Raw genomic sequence first — 16,235 nt, forward strand, 5'->3', positions numbered from 1 at the left:
CTGGCGCTGCAGAGCTGTTTGCTGGCAGCAAACTCAGGCAGCAAACAGGGGATGGGCAGGAATGGGGTTAGAATTCAGGCTTCCTACTGCCACAAGGAGCCTAGCCTCAGTGCCAACCCTCCCCCTTTGGGCTCTGCCAGAGGGCAGGCTGCAGGTAACAAGGACGCTGGGGAGATAGGTAGCTTTCAAGACTCCCAAGTTTTCCTCAGACTAAAGACTAGCACTGTAGCCATGCGACCTGTTGTCTGAGTGACTCACTAGGGGTAAGGACATCCTTACCCTTGAGACTCCTCTTCTGTCTCATCTCAGTTCTCTGGCCTTTGACCATGTCTTCTAAAAGTGCCTCCCTAGGGCCTCCTCAGCTGGCCCCTGAGATTCTTCCCCATTTCTTCCAGCTGCATCTCCTTAGCATCCTCCTCTGACCCTTAGCTGTGGCATCCCCAGGCCTCTGCCCCCACTCTCTGCCAGTCTTGATCCTCTTACCACTTACATGCCCTCCTCCCCAAAAAGACCTCCCCTCTTGCCCAACCTTAGTTCCAGTTGTTTTCCAGGCAGTGTCACTCAAAGGTACAGACAGCATTGCCTAACCTCAGAATTCCACACCTGCTCTTTGAAAGTTCCCACAGGCCACCATTACTGAGCTGACTACCAGAACCTTCTGTGTCTGTGCACTGTATAAGATACTGGGGCTGCTGGGAGTCTAGAAGGTTCGTACTTCTCCCCTGATAGGATGAGAGCTTGGGACCACCTCAGGAAAGCCATTGCTCTGAGGGGCTGCGGCTGTTCTGCCTGGGGTCATCCACAGATCAGCAAGGTGTGGCTTTTGGCTTTTTAAAGAAGGAACTGAAATTTAGGAAAAGGGGAGGAAAGGCATTGCCAAAAGAGGTGTACATCATGTGCAGAGGTCCTGAGGCACAAGGCAGCATGGCATGGGATGGCCGTTTGTGGTGATGGAGCGCAGAGTTCCGGGCCTGAGAGCAGGGGGAATGTGACCAAGAAGGTAGGCAGGACCAAAGCAGGGCCCGGGGCTTGTGTGCGCTGCTGTGGGGCTTCCACCAGCCCCTAATCTGCACCTGGCCCACAAGCCACCTGTGGGGCCTTCTTCCCTTAAAATTCCTCCTTGGCTTACTTTCTCTTTCCTATAACCACCCTTGTCAATCCATCCAGTTATTGAGTCAGGTCTGCTGTTTACTTCTCTGTCCATCTGAGATTGCCTACCCACCAAAAAGAATTTTTTTAAGAAGACTTAGAATATCACAAAGTGAGTGGAATTTAAAATACCAAGTTGAGGACAATGGGCCCTTTCCTCCTTCCCTGAGACCACAGTGGGAATTCCTGCTGGGACTGGGAGCTGTGGTCTTGTCTGGCCCATCTCCTGTTCCCTTCACTGCCTTACTAATCCTTTTAAGGATTAAGCTCTGCTTTCATATGAGCAGGCCCTGCAATACAGCCTACAGTGGCTCACCATTGTCTGCCTATCATGCCAGATATCTCCTGGCTGTTTCTCAAGGCTTCAACCCTCACTGTGACCTCGGTAATCATCCTACCCCACTTAACTACCATTGTCTAATTGGAAGGACCCCTGTGAGGGACCAGTCTCCATTATATTTGTCACGCCCCTACCTTCCTCCCTGGCTTTGTTCCCGCTGTGCTCTCCCCTATCCATTCCTCAGGGTTGAGTCCAAGAGCTGCCTCCTCCTCCAGGAAGCTCCTCAGGATTTCTCCAGTCCACAATGACCTATTCCTTTCTCTGCACTCCTGTAGCCCTTACTGTTAATATTGTTGGATTTAGCACCTAATTATATTTCATAGAGTATTTTCACTATTTTTTATGTGTTAATCATGTCTGTCCCCATTTGCCCAGCCTGGTATTGGGTAGGGAGAATAGGCTTGATAAAAACCCATTGGTTGACTAAATAGTTGGGAGGCTGGTGAATGTAGTACCCCTCTCAGGAAGCTCGTGACCTTGGATTTCCACCTTGAGGGCCAAGTCCTTGGTTTCCAGGTGTATTTTTCAGGGATGCTGACAGGTATGCCTGGAGAACAGCATGAGGCCAGGGAACCTGTGTGGGCATGCTCCCATGGGCAGGATGGTGCCCCGACTTTCTCTACCCTGCACTGCTGCTCTTCCCATTGGGCCTTTGCTGTCCTTGAGCCGAGAACCTTCCCTGGCCTGGCAGAGCTGGCCCAGGAGCAGCTGGTGGGGAGGGCAGAGATGCAGCAATTCCTCCTCCCCAAGGAGGGCAAGTCCTGGCTCCTCTTTCTAGTAATTACTGGAACAAAATGATCTGAGGGAGTACTTGGGGTTAGGAAGGGTTTCTCACGTGTGTGATTTCATTGGTCCTGGCCACTGAGAGGCAGAAGGGGCGCAGAGGCCTTGTCCAGCAGCTGGAACAGTCATCCAGCCAGAAAGGCTGCAGCCCCAGTTTGTGTCACTGCGTATGCTTTCAGGACTCTGTTATAGCTGGGTGATATGGCTCTCTCACTAATCTCTTTACCCTACCTGATTCTAAATTATTTCAAGGCAAGGATATCATGTCCTGCTGACCTGAGATCTGGCTTCTTTCCGGGCTCCCAGCCTGAAGCAAGGGACTCATGCATTCTTACACTTACTGGATGCCTAAACCATATTCTAGAGTGGTGATAATAAGTAATTTGTGGTCCAAACAGAGTCTCTGTTCCCCTCCCCTCCCACTCCTACACTCAGATACCTCCCTTCCCCTTGCCCCAGGCTGCCCAAGGGGTAGCACAGCCTTCACATTCCCGAAGGGAAGGGTGCCTTTGGAGGAGTTCACATGCTGACTGGGCCATGTACTGGAGTGTGACCCCACCCCAGGCATCGTTTAACCTTGGCTGGACTTGGCTGTGCTCTGCTCTCCTGGCACATCTCATCTCAAGAGAGCAGCACTCCCTAGTTGGTTTCCTGCCTGTGTCCAACCCAAATGTATTCAGTGCAGGCACTCTGGGCACCTCTGCCCCAGGGCTGGCATTCAGGAGGGACTGAATAAAGGTTTGCTGAATGAATAAATAATTCTAATCACAGAATTGTGTGGGTTAATAAGGCAATACACAACATTTAAGGCTCCTAGTACAGGGCTAGCATATAACAGAAGGTCACTGATACTTTAAATGATTTTTAAATTACATAAGAATTACACAACTACATTCAATGTTGTAAAAAAGTTATCCCTTCCCCACAGTTTTCATTACCACCAGAGGTACCTGATGCTATCAATTTGGTGTATATGTGATATGATTTTTTCTATCTGTGTGTGTGCATGTGTGTGTGTGTGTAAATACCTAGTTTGCTTCACAGTTGATTTTTTTCCTTTCCCTTTTTTACGCAAATGGAACCACACCACAGTTTCGTTTTACAGCTTGGTTTTTCGTTTACAGTAAGTCTGGGCAATCTAGCCATGTAATTACTGTTATATTCCACCATACGGATTACCCTGTTTTTATTTAACCATTCTCTGGTTGGTGGGTATTTGTGTTGTTTACAGCATTTTGCATAAGCATTGCAGCAGTGAACACCATTGCTCATGCCTCACTGTGCATCTGTGTTTCTCCAACACAGATACCTAGGAGAGATGCTGGGCTGAAGGGAATGAGTATTTTGAATTTTATAAAATCTGCCAAATTGCCCTCTAAAAGGGCAATGCCAATTTATGCTCCCATAAACAGGGTATGAGAAGACTTCCACCTTTGCCAACATCACTATTTTGCTAACCTAATGGGTGTGAAAATGGTATCTGTTATGATTTTAATTGGCATTTCCCAGATAATAAGTAAGGTTGGACGTCTTTTCATATGTTTATAGGCCATTTGTGCTGCTGGCTTCTGTGAGCTGAGCAAATGTTCCTTCCTCTTGCTTTATAACCCTGCAGTCTCAACAGACTGTGCTTCCTTTCCACCCTGGGAAGAACAGCCTGTGAATGTCCAAAGGGTCATCTCCTGCCAGGCTATATTCCATTTAATACGCAATCACTGAGCACCTACTAAGTAGAGGGCATTGCGTTGGGGGCTTTGGGAATAAGGAGATGAATTACGTGTGATCTCCTGGGTAGTACAGGAGACATGAGAAATGGCAGTGCGAACTAGACCATTAAGTTCTAAAACCGAACTATTAGCAAAGTTCATGGGTAGCAGTTTTAGGGTATTCTGACCGGCAGCCACAGACATTCCTCACTTATTCACCATATGTAAATTAATTAAAGCCTGAACTTTTGCCACATGGGCTCAAAAATAACATCACCCTTCAAGGGAATGGTGCTATTTGGAGGCGGCATGACAAGTACACTTTACCAAAAGGCTCAACATGTTTCAAAGGTACTCCTGTGGCAGCCTCTAAGCAGTCGTGATTTCCAGGGCTGGCCTTTGGAACAGGCTGTGTGGTAGTCCTCACAGAGGCTCCCCATTGTCTCTCAAGTGGGTGGGCTGTTCGCACATGGAGTGTTCATCTGGGGGCTCAGAGCAAATAGCTCGTAGAACAACTCCCACTTCTCAGTGGCTTCAGAGAAAACAAGCAGTGGGGAGGGCCACAGCAGCTGGCCTAGGGTCCAGCAGCTGGTCACAGCAAAGCCTGAGATAAGCAAAAGGGAGCTGACTTTACTAGGCACCTACTTTGTGCCCGGCACTGTGCCAAGAGCTTTAACTTTCACCACAGTCCTAAGATATGAAAAAGTTAATTCATGTGTCAGGAACCATTGAATGGAGCCTACACCAGTGGCCCGGTCCATGTCACAGATCTAAACCTCAGCAGCCTGCACCTTCAGAAAACACCTGTCAGAGAACCCTAACATACACCAATTACAGTCCTCCAACTCAGTCTGAGCCAGCTCACCTGACCCTAGAAAATAGGACCTGCCGGCCTCATTGGGCAATTCTCAGTCTCCTAGCCAGTGAAGCCCTATTTTGATGCTACTTCTAATGCTCTATAAAACTTGCTCTTTATGTGGGAGGGACTTGGTGAAGGGGGGAGTCTAGTAAACAAAATGTTCCTCATGTAATTGCAGATTAATGAAACCAAAATAAAATAAATAAATAAATAAAACAAAAAAAAAACTTGCTCTTGCCCCAAATCCTCAGGAAGACTGCTCCCCCAATCCACGGGTTGCTCTCCCTTGAGTAAAGTACATCAAGCTCGTTACCAAATTGTATTATTCTTGTTGTTTGACAGATATCCACCATTACTCTAAGAACTATTTTTATCCCTATTTTCCTATTAGAAAACTAAGATTCCCTAGGGTAGGGAGATAAGAGCCACGTGAGTGTCCTTGTGGAGAGGCCCCCTGGACTCTAGATCTCATGCTGCTTCTGTTTTGCACCCAAATGACTCAACTAGAATCCAGTCTTCCTGACAGTCTTGGCTTCTCCTGAAGCTAGAGTCCAGGCTGCCACTGGCCCAGCCCCCCAGCCAGCCACCTCCCCTTCCCCCCAGTTCAGCTGCCAGGTTCAGGGCTCCTGCAGCTCTCCCAGGTTTGGTCCTCTCAGCCCTTGGGATGGGTCTCCCCTGCTCCACTTATTTGGGCCTGATCCCTTCCCTGGAATTGCTGTTTTCTCATGATCGTACATTTGACGTCGTGAGATCAGGTTAAAAGTGGAATGAGATTCAGAAGGCCTGGTTTCTGGTCTCAGCCCCTACCTCAGATCAATTTGAGGTTTTTCTCCTCTCTTCACTTCAGTTTCCTCATTTGTAATGCTTCTGAAGATTTTTAAATCTTTGAGAGACTCTAAAAGTTCATAATTTGGGAGGAGGACAGGAATCATGACCTGTAGACCCCTTTATCTCTTATACTACCTTGCACATGAATTCCAAATTAAGTATTTGAGTGAATTCTCAGACTGCACATATAAGCCTTTTCTAGAAGCATGTAAAGTATCCTGATAAGGACTCTTAAAAAAACTCATAAAATTCACATCTGTGGTGCTAGAATCTAGTTTTTGTTTCCTCCTCACTATTGTCCCCATTTCTTCCTCTGTTGTTTTATGCCTGGATCAGAAAGGCAGACCATGATGCTCATCTTCAGCCATTAGGCCAGGTGAGAGAGGGGCTTGAGTTCATCCTCCAAGGCTGATGTTGCAAAATGTGCCCCCTTCTCTGACATGCACATCTTCCGGTGGCATTTCCTCAGCTCAGAAATTCACGTCCCTGATTCCGGCCTTGGTCACCACCTACCTAGATCTGCCCCTTACTGCTAGTTTTCCTTAATCATATATCATTCATTCATCAGTTCAGAGTTGCCAACCTTAACTGAGCACAGAGTGTTATTTGGGCTTTAAGAAAACACTGTATATGTCTGGATATTTACTGTGTTCCAGCATTTTCTAAATACTAAGGCAAAAAATTTAAAGGAAAGTCAGAATCCCATCCTGGGTGCCACCCTTCCCTAGGAGAAGAGGTAGGTAGGTAAGTGAATAAATTGTGCCACAACCCAGGAAGGGCTATTAACAGAAATACGAGCACAGAGGCCATGGGGAGCTAACTAGCCCTGCCCAAGGGCCTTACGGGGGCTTGCCGAGGAGGAGACAGCGCAGAGCCACCACAGGACAGGCGTTTGCCTGACAGGACAGTGGGGAGGGGCATCAAGTGGGGTCCTCAGGAAGGTGATCTAAGAAATCCTTTGGGAGTTTGGAGTCAAGAGTGCCTCAGGATGTCTTGCGTATTTAGTTCAACTTTGAGAAGCTTTCTCAGAGCACTTCCATGAGGCCAACAGAGGAGAAAATAAAATGGCAATGTTCTCTCTGCTTTGCTTTAAGAACCAGACCATTTTTCAAGGAGACTCCAGGGATGTTCAAGCATGGGGAGGTCGACTGGACTCTGTGACTTTATTAAGGAGCCAATATGCCAGATGAAGGAGATAAAGAACTTGAATTCAGTAGTTACCAATGCATATGGCATAGTGCTGGCACTGGAGGAGATGGCGGGACATTATTCCTGTCTCAGAGGCACATATTACCTTGTGGAGGAGGTGGGAACGTTCACTGTGACCCTCAGTGTCAGATGGAGCGTGGGGTTTGTTCTGTGCTCCTGGTACCAAGAGTCTGGTAAGCACAAAGGAGGGTGAGAGCACTTCTGGGGAATTCCAGAAAGCTTCCTGGTGGAGGTGTCCTTTGAAAATTCCAAGAGAGACAAATAAGGAAGGCATTTCAGGGAGAGGAACCACTGAGGGCAAACAGAAGGCGCTATAAAGCTTCTGGGTTATTTAGGGAACAGCAAGCATTCTGGTAACTAAGGTGTGGAACTGGGGAAGAAATGAGAGAAAACTACAAAGCAAGGTGGTCAGATCGTCAAAGTCCTTCCTGTCACAGTGAGAAATAACAGGCTTCACTGTACAACTGGGAGCAGGAATATGAGATCTGGATGTGTATTTTGGGACGATAACCCTGGCAGCATGGTCAGAGGGCCCAGAGGGGAAGTTTAGAAGCAGGAACTGATAGGAGGGCATTACATTTGGCTTTCAGGGTCAGGTTATGGGTTGCAGACTTGATAGAATTGCTAGAACTTGTCTCTGGTTGAAAGGAAGTGAGAGACCTGCTTGGTACTTGGAGGCAGGGGTGGGGGCAGTCATTATCTGAGCTAGAGAATCCTGGAGGAGCAGCAGGTTTGGGGCAGAAAGGTGGTGTGGACTTTTCATTTTCTTGAAGATGTATTTTGATGAGAAGTTTTTAACTTTAATAATGTCCAATTTTTTTTTCTCTTGTGTGTGTGTATCTCTAAGAATTCCCTACCTACCCCAAGATCATGAAGATACTCTTTTAGGACAGGGTGGACTTGGGACTTAGGTTTTGGACAAGCTGCTTTTGAGAAGCCAGCAGGGTGGCTGTCCATGGGGAGAGGTTCAGCAGGCAGCTCAAGTGTGTGTCTGGACCCAGACTCAGGAGTCAACCCTGTGGAAGTCAAGTGCAGGCTGCAGAGCTGGGAGGGAAAAGCCCAAGCAGGAGAGCGGAGAGCAGCCCTGCCTTACGATAGAGATGGAGATAGAGACAGAGACAGGATAGGGAGGGACAGGGCCCTGGGGCTTCTGGGAGCAGCTGGCAACTGGGACAGAGCCCGGAAGGAGTTCCAGAGCCAATTAGAGGACCACTGAAGCCCCCCCTTGAGCCCTTCCTAACTGCCACCAAGTCTCTGGGACTGTCCTGGTCCTTTTCTTCTCAATTTACACTCTCCCATGCCAACTGCATGCCATGCGTGTGCATGTGTTCATTTGCGAATTTTAGCATTTTCTGACTTGCCATTTCTTAATAACTTTCTACATATGCCATATGACTCTTTCCTTATTCCTTTTAGTCAGTGAATGGTGGGTAGTATAAATATTTTAATGTTTAACTTCTAACTCGGAGTAAATAAAGAGGGACAAAACAGCTCAGTCTCCTGTACATTTGAATCTAGCTGCTGTTTAAAAGGCAACTTTGTGGGGCAAACAAACGAAAAAAAACTGAGCTGGGCTTGTTTTACACATAACAAAGATGGAATCAGAATTCAGCACTTCCTAAAGGGTGGGTTTGTGTGGTCCATCAGAATCACCTGGGCAGTACATGAAAAAGGTACATTCCCAAGTCCCATTTAGCACCTAAGGAGGTGGAATCTCTAGGGCGGTTCTTAAGAAATCAGATTTTCTAGCCAGCTCCCCAGGTGACTCTGGGGTGTATAAGAGTTTAAGAACTGCCGAGCTTTGAATGATTTGAAGTAAATCAAATCTGGCACATAAAAGATTCCCAAAAAGATGCATCTGTTGTATCGCCTACTACCCTGTCACCCACATCAGAGGTCTCAGCACACATTCAGATCACCTGGGAATTTTGTTTTAACAACCACTGCCTGGGCCCCTCCTGTGGACTCCTTACATCTAGAATTTAGTGATGGGCCCAGCCCTTATAGGTTCTAACGCTTTCTAGGTAAGTGTAACATACCGCGATGTTGACACTGTGATCTTGAATGCTGAGCTGAGGAAGAAGAATGGACTCTAAGGCAGGCAGAGCTAGGGAACCATTTCCAAACCTGGGTGGAGGGGAGAAGACCGGAAAGGACTTGGTAGAGGAATTCAAATTTCTTCTTTGGGATGGAGATGGTAGGTGGTCCTGCAGTTTTCAGCAAGAGTTTACTGCAGTGCCTGTCTGCTGGGCTCCTCCTGGGTCTTCTTTCTGGACTCTGAAACTTGAGAGGGCCTGTATGCCTGAATCTGAATGGTGGTCCCTGAGGCTCCTTCCTTCGACCCCCAGAGCCTACAGAAGGGGTGGGGGAGGGGAAGGGAGGAGAAAGCAGCCCAGGCCAGTTGGGTTTACAGGTTTCTTTTGACCCACATCCCCCTAGGTATAAAATTAACAGTTCTCTCCAGGGTCAAGTAAGGTGACATGATATGTCCTCAAGCAAACTTTTCAGAAGGTGTTAAGCCCTTCTGACTTCCTGTGATCTTCTTATCTGTAATATTCAGCAGATACTTGAGGTCCATTAGGATTAGGAAACCAAGATCCAAAGAAGGCAGGCACTTATTGAAGGTCTTGTCGTCAGCTCTGATCCCCTGCTCAGTCCAAGTCTTCACATCCCCCTCCTGTTGATTTTCCTGGAAAGGGGTAAATGAGATCTGGGGAGCACCATCACGCCCACCCTGCTCCCTGCCTGGACATGCACTCTACTCACTCACAGAGCTGTGCACACCCCGTAGCTGCAGGCTAGGGGATACAAGTGACCAGGAGGGGAGCTGGGTTTGGAGAAGCCTTCCCCTTTTGGAGCAGACCAGGAGGCTAGGGAGAAAGGCACATGGGCACAGTGAGGAAGGAGGTGGCTGCTGAAGCTCCAGAAACCTCGCGGCAGTCTGGCAACTTGGGGCCCCCATGCACACACCATTTGGGAAGTGTAGCTGTGATGAAGAGAGAATGAGGGAGCCTGGGAGGAGTGAGGCTGGCGGAGATGAAGTGAGGGAGCCGGTGAGGAGGTGACTCCATGACCCCTCATTTTGCTCTCTGGATCAGAAGAATTTAGCTGAATGGATAATACAACAGGTGCCAGGAGCTCCCCCTCCCTAACATATCAACAGACCACTGGGCTTGTGTGTCTCATCATGGCCTCTCAGCTGCCAGGAAGCTAATGCAATGGCAGATACCCCAAAAGCTCTGTCCATTCTCGGCTGAAAAACCTGGGAGGTTGTACCCATTCTTCGTTCATCCTCTCTCATCCTCTCTTGGGTCTTCCTGCCTTTACTGATCCCAGCCTCCTCAGGTTTCCTTCAGCACATGGAGAGAACATCTCTACTACACAATTCACCAGCTAATTGCATGCTGTCTTGAATGAGGGCTGTGGTTTCATGTGCGATGGGTCCTGGGCACACAGTTAGTCTGTGAGTAACAGCAGGGTGGAGGCCCATCTCCACCTCCTCGACGTCCTCCCCCAGCCTAGCTAGTGTCGGCGCTCAGGACTCCAAGTGTGCCTCGATCCCAGTGGGCAGGTGTGTCTCAGGCAGGCTTACAAGTTGGCTCCTGGATAAAGCATAGCCCTCTTAGGGGTTCTAAAACTAGACTGGCAAGGGGGTATGGTGCCCCTGGCTCCATAGCATTTGCTTAAATGCTGCCCTCCTCCTGGGCCCAAGTTTGGGATGATGGCACAGAGCCCAACCAGGCCAACCCACTGCAGGTTGCCATGGGAACCCTTTTGCTTTCCTTCTGAAGGAAGGTGGATTTTTCAGCCCAAATCATTTGCCTGGGCTGCCACCATTCTGTACACTCTGAGAACCAGACTGCCCAGCCCTACTATCTTCTACTTTCTGCCATAGGGGACAGCTTGTCAGGAGCTCAGTTTTAAATCACAGTCCAGTGTCAGACAACAGCATGTTCTGGCTTGAAGAGGGAGCAGGAGGGAAAGGCCCAGGAGACGGGCCTTAACTCAGACATGTGCTCTGAGGGAACTTACGTCTGTACTTCCTCCTACCACCCCTCCTCTCTCCAGACCACCACCTCTTCAATCAAGGCTCTGACCCTTTGGGTGGGCCCGGTCCCCTCTAGGCCTCAGCTTCCTCATTTTTAAGAGGGACAGCCAGTTCCCTTCATGGTTTCCACACCTGGCTAGTATCCGAATTACTTAGGGAGGTTTTAATAGATTCCTGGGCCCTACCCCAAGCCTGCTGATCTCCACAGGAGAGCCCAAGAGTCTTTATTTTTTAAAATCTCCTTGTGTGATCCTGATACAATTAAACACAAGTGAGTCTGGGATACTCTGAGCAAGATGATCTGTGAGGCCACCATGAAAAGAGAAGGAAGCTCTGCCCTGTGCTGAGGGCTCACTGGCTTGGGCTCGCAGGAGCTTCTAAGAGCCCTCTGCAGGTTACTCTGGTCAGGAAGCGGGTGTTTCCTGGTCATGCTGTTTAAGCCAAGACCAGGCCCCCACCTTTCCCCCACAGGAGAAGCCAGGAGAGAGAGAATGACAGCAAGGGGGGATGTTGCCATAACAACCAGCTCTAGGCAGAGGCCTCCCTTCCAGGGGCTGGTACTTCACCCCAGTAATGGTGGTTTCCATGGAGATGGGTTACTGAGGGACGGGGGAACATTTGCCCCACTTAGAGCATTAGTCAGGAGCTGCCAGAAGGCAGAGCATCTCTAGGTGGGAGCCTTGGACCCCTGTCAACATCAAGTCCCTCCTCCCCCTTCCCCACCACCCCACGGCCTCTGCTGCTCCGGGTGCAGGTCTGATACTTCCTCCCTGCTTAGTTGCTCTATCTGCGACTCGTCTCCCTAGCAACAAGTCCTGCTAACTCCTTGCTGTTGGCTCTGTGGCTATTTTTAGCTTCATTGCCAACAGCCCAGTCCTGGTCATTTGCTTGCAACCTCCATATGGATTGCAGGGGAATAGGAAAACAATGATTCCCTGCTTCTGGGGGGCCGAGAACTGGCCCTCTCAGCACCTATTCGAATTTTGCTATGGCAACTGTCCCCAGCCGGGAACTTGGGCAGCAGATTCCAGATGAGGATCCTGAGACAATGTGGAATTCAGTTCAGCAAATACTGTTTTAATCCTTTACAGTATGCAAGAGGCTCTGGTCCACACTGCTTCCATATGGAGCAGAAGTTCAGTCCCTGTTGTCCAGGAATCTTTTAATCTTGTGGAGGGGAAAGAGGAATACACAATCACTTTGGTACAGGCAAAGATCGGTAGGTGCTAAGAGAGGATTAAAAGCACTCTGGGGGTATAGAGGAGGAAGGACAGGAGGATAATTTTTCAGTGGGGGAAGATAAGGGCTAGAGCAGCACAGTCCAGTAGAATTTCCTGCAGGGACAGAGGTGCTCTCAAATCTGTGCTATCCAGTACAGTAGCCCTTAGCCACATGTGGCTCTTGGACACTTGGAATGTAGCTAGTGCAGCTGAGGAACTGAATTTGTATTTTAATTAATTTAAATAGCACATGCAGGCAGTGGCTACCTTATTGGATGTTTGGTTCTAGAGAAAATGTCAGGCCCAGGTAATCAGTAACCGGGCCTAGCAGGGTAGGCAGGATTTAAGCAGGTGGAAGTTGGAGGGGAGGAACAAGGAACAAGCACGGGTAAAGGCACAAAGGGAAAGGGCGTCTCTGGACAACAGCAAGTGGGTGGCTGCGTGATGTCAGCACTGCAGCCTGGGAGGCCTTGAAAAAGCCCCAACCGATGCCACACAAATAGTGTTGGCTGTAATCAGCAGGTAGTCAGGTCTACTGCGCAGCACTGAGGCTTTGGAGCTGTAGGTGGGAAGAGGACAGCGTCACCATAGACATCCATCTTGAGCTTTTGTCTGGATAATGTCTCCTTGGCCTCGGGATCAGTGGGGATGTGTGTGTGGCAGAAAATCTGTAGTGTCTCCCCAGTGTGTGGCTGTGCAGATGGCTTCATAGGGATTGTGGTCTGATTTTGAGTAAGGGGATTCAGGTGGTAAATGTCCCTTTTTACCCACATCCTGTCAGCACAGGATTTTATGACAAAGCATGCAAAGAACACTTTTTAACTTGGAGTTAAAAGCTGTCAGGCAGGCGTGGCATTCCCACCTGGACCTGTAGGGATTACTGCTCTTTGGTGGAGATCATGGACTAGTGTTTCACCTCAGTTCTACGAGCTGGAATGTCAAATTAACAGCACTTCTGATTATGCTCTTCAGAGACACGGAAGTGAGGTAGATCAGAATGCTAAATTTACTGATTTATAACCGGACATGTCCTTGCCACACAGATCCTAACACTTGTCCTGTTGTTTTCTGGCATCTTACTGGTATCAGAGTCACTGGAAAACATAATTAAAATTAGAAGTTTGTTTGATGAATACAGGATCAGGGCAAAGGAGTCAGGTGTCTTTATTTTCGTTAGGCCTTCTGAATCACTGCTAACTCTCTGCCGGACAGGAAATGTGCCCTCTCTTTCAGGTCCCCCACTCTTTTGGACCATGCTGGATGCTTCCTCTCCAGAACTTCCTATAGGCTCTTGACATCCACCACATTTTCTTTTCATCCAGGAATTCCTCCTTTCAACATTCTTTTGTAATATTCCAAGAACCTAGCTTGTCCTACACGACCTGCTATTTTAGGTTGACTATCCAGAAATTAAAAGACCTTTCCCAGTAACCACCTTGGGAAGGTTACATTGGAAGGTCGAGGACATACGTGACCTAAGGATCCTTGACGGCTACCCTGGTTATTTCCTGACCTTTTACTAAAGTCACCTCTTGTCCTCAATCTTGGGGCCTCTCTTGCTTTGGGGTCTTTGTCCGCCCACTGAGCATGAAGAAGACATGAATCTCTTGAGTGACTCATAGTATGGAAAAGGGCGTAACCTTTCCTGTCTGCAGGAGAGGGATGGGGCCCTAGGGTGGCGTGAGGACACCTTTGAGTTTGGGTTTTCTTTTAAGTTGGGAGTTGTATGGAAGAGTAAGACTTGAGCTTAATTTTAAAGGAGGAGAATAAGGAAGTTTGGCAGCTGGAGGGAGGTGCTGCTCTGTAAGTGGGCCAAGAGAAAGTGAAACTGATGGCCCTGGTGCGGTGTAACCCCGAGTCCAGGCTGCATGCGGCAGATGCGGTGGTACTCACTATCTGAAGAAGTCCCAAGACCACAGAGTGTAGAGACTAAGGTGGCTAGCCACGTCATAATGGAAAAGGAGATGTTATAGATGAGATGGAGTGTTCTTAAAAAGAGCCGGGCAAGTCAGATCAGAAACTTCATTTTGAGAGGGGAGCTAGGGTGAGGTCTAGAGCGGACTGTGACCGGAGCCTGGGTGCTGAGGAGGCATGACTGAGGGAAGAAGCTAAGCGAGTCCTACTACATTCCTTCAAGGGTGGGAGCAGGCAAGAGGATTAGATTCAGGGCTTCTCATCTCTGCTTGGAGATCTGGAAAACTGGACCAAGCAAATACCTTGATTGGGTTGAAAGATGGGTTGGAGCAGAACAGCCTATATTTTGTGGAATGGCTCCTTCTCCTTGCCCTGTGGATTTTAGGTCTCAGTTGGAGTTGGGAGAGGGAATTTTGTGCTCCCCAAGAATTCAGAGAAAGCTCTCTGATTTGGAGTCCTCCTCCCTCTTCAGGGCTTGCTTGCCCTGATGGCCCCAGAAGGGTGCTGAGCTCCTGGGATGTCCTTCACAACACATCTCTTGACCTCATTATACCTGTTTGCACTGACTGGCTGGAAGCTAGGCACCTGGGGCACTGTCTCCTTAGGGGATGCTGGCATTCCAGGGCCTGGAAGGAATCCATTTTATGAAAAAACATATTTCTTGGAACTAAGTGGCTTTGTTCAAGGTCATGGTGATAGAACCAGAATCCAAGTCCGGATCTTCTGACAAGTGCTGCTAAGGAGTTCCTTTGCTTTTCTTTCTAATTCATGTTGCAAACTAAAACCAGGCTTATCTTTCCAAAATACCCATTCATTTCATCTTGTCAGAAAGCCTGTGGTTATTCTTCCCTGCTGTAGGAAATATATTCACTAGTATCTTTCTCTGCACCTTTTAGCTTCAGCAGTATTGGGGGTGAGAGGTGGAGGCGGCACCGGTTCTCCTTCTTCTTTTAACCACATCTTTTAACCACCTACCTTACCTCATTCCAAATCTGATCCATCCTCCAGGCCAATCTTTGCCCACACTGACCTTATCCTCATTTATCATTTATACCACTCACGTTTTGTTGCCTTCTAAGCCATCCTGGCCCACTGGACTTGGTATCTGTGGCACAGTTATCTTCACAGATTTTTGTTTTTCAATGACCTTTTCCTATCTCTCCAAGTCTAGTTGAATCTGTCAACTCCTTGAGGGCAGGGCCAACGGTCTGCTCCTCTGATGCCGCTGGAGACACGTGTGTGTCCCCTCCTGGGGGGAGGGGCCTCTGCTCCGGAGAAGGGAGATTGAAATGGTTGAGGCTGCACCTGGAGGCTGCACCTGGAGGCTCCTGGAGAAGAGGAATGTAGTCTTCTTGAGCTTCAGATGTTTGTGCCTGGAAATGAAGGAATTGCAGTACTTGAGAACTAGTTTCCTCCGGCCCCCAACATCACCTTGCAAACAGGAAAATGAGACATCCACGGCATACCCGGAGTGACCTAGGGGACCCAGAGACTTGGCCAGTAAGAAGTTTATCAAGCCTGAACGACTCAAGCCACGCTTTTTAAGGCACCCCTCTCTATCCACCTGTGAACAGAAGCAGACTCCCCACAACAGTTCTTGATCTGGAACAACCCCCCATTTCTGTGTGAGCGCTTCTGTCCATCTCCGTGTGTTTTGAGTTTTCCTACAGCTTCCTGGGCCTCTTCGTCTATCTGTAAGCTTTTACTTTTTTTTCTTTCCTTTTGGTTGGGCTTCTGAGACTTACTTTGAACAACTTTCTCCTGGCTTTCCCAGACTGTTCGAAACCTCGTTTCTTGCTTTGCCTGCGCTCCAGGCACCCTCCGCGCTCCCAGCCTACCTCCGCGGCTGGAGAGCAGCCCCCTTCCTCCCTCGCCGCCCGCGGGCTCCCTGCCTCGCCCCGCGGCCGGGCACTGGTCTCGCGCAGAGTTGGGGGAGAGGGGGCAAGGAGGGCTTGCCGGAGGAGGGGCGGGCACCGCCTCCAGCCTGGACTGGGCGGGGCCCTGGGAATGGGCGGAGGCCCAGCCGCGCCCCCAGGCCCCAGCGCCGGCCCGCGCCCCTCGGACCGGAGGAGAGGGGCTGGCCCACTGCCAGCGTCTGAGAGCCGGCCCCCTCCCCCGGCCCTCTCGCAGCCAACCAGGCACTCCAGCGGGGTCCACGTGACCTGGAGTTCTAGACAAA

The 16,235-nt window shown here is 49.1% G+C and overlaps 1 protein-coding gene and 1 long non-coding RNA gene across 11 annotated transcripts in view; one reads left to right on the plus strand and one right to left on the minus strand.

The window, feature by feature from the left end:
* Positions 1-16,235, plus strand: part of DNMT3A (DNA methyltransferase 3 alpha) — a 108,873-nt gene that overhangs the window by 62,163 nt on the left and 30,475 nt on the right. The window lies entirely within an intron of this gene.
* Positions 2,470-16,067, minus strand: LOC140844252 (uncharacterized). Of its 2 annotated transcripts, none has more exons than XR_012122404.1 (3): positions 15,802-16,067; positions 15,118-15,429; positions 2,470-9,563 (listed from the first exon to the last, which is right to left on the minus strand). It is a non-coding gene; the product is annotated as an uncharacterized lncRNA (long non-coding RNA). The 2 variants fall into 2 exon arrangements; XR_012122407.1 differs by lacking the exon at positions 2,470-9,563 and adding an exon at positions 11,185-13,236.

This window comes from Manis javanica, chromosome 1, assembly GCF_040802235.1.
Source record: "Manis javanica isolate MJ-LG chromosome 1, MJ_LKY, whole genome shotgun sequence".
NCBI lineage: Eukaryota > Metazoa > Chordata > Mammalia > Pholidota > Manidae > Manis > Manis javanica.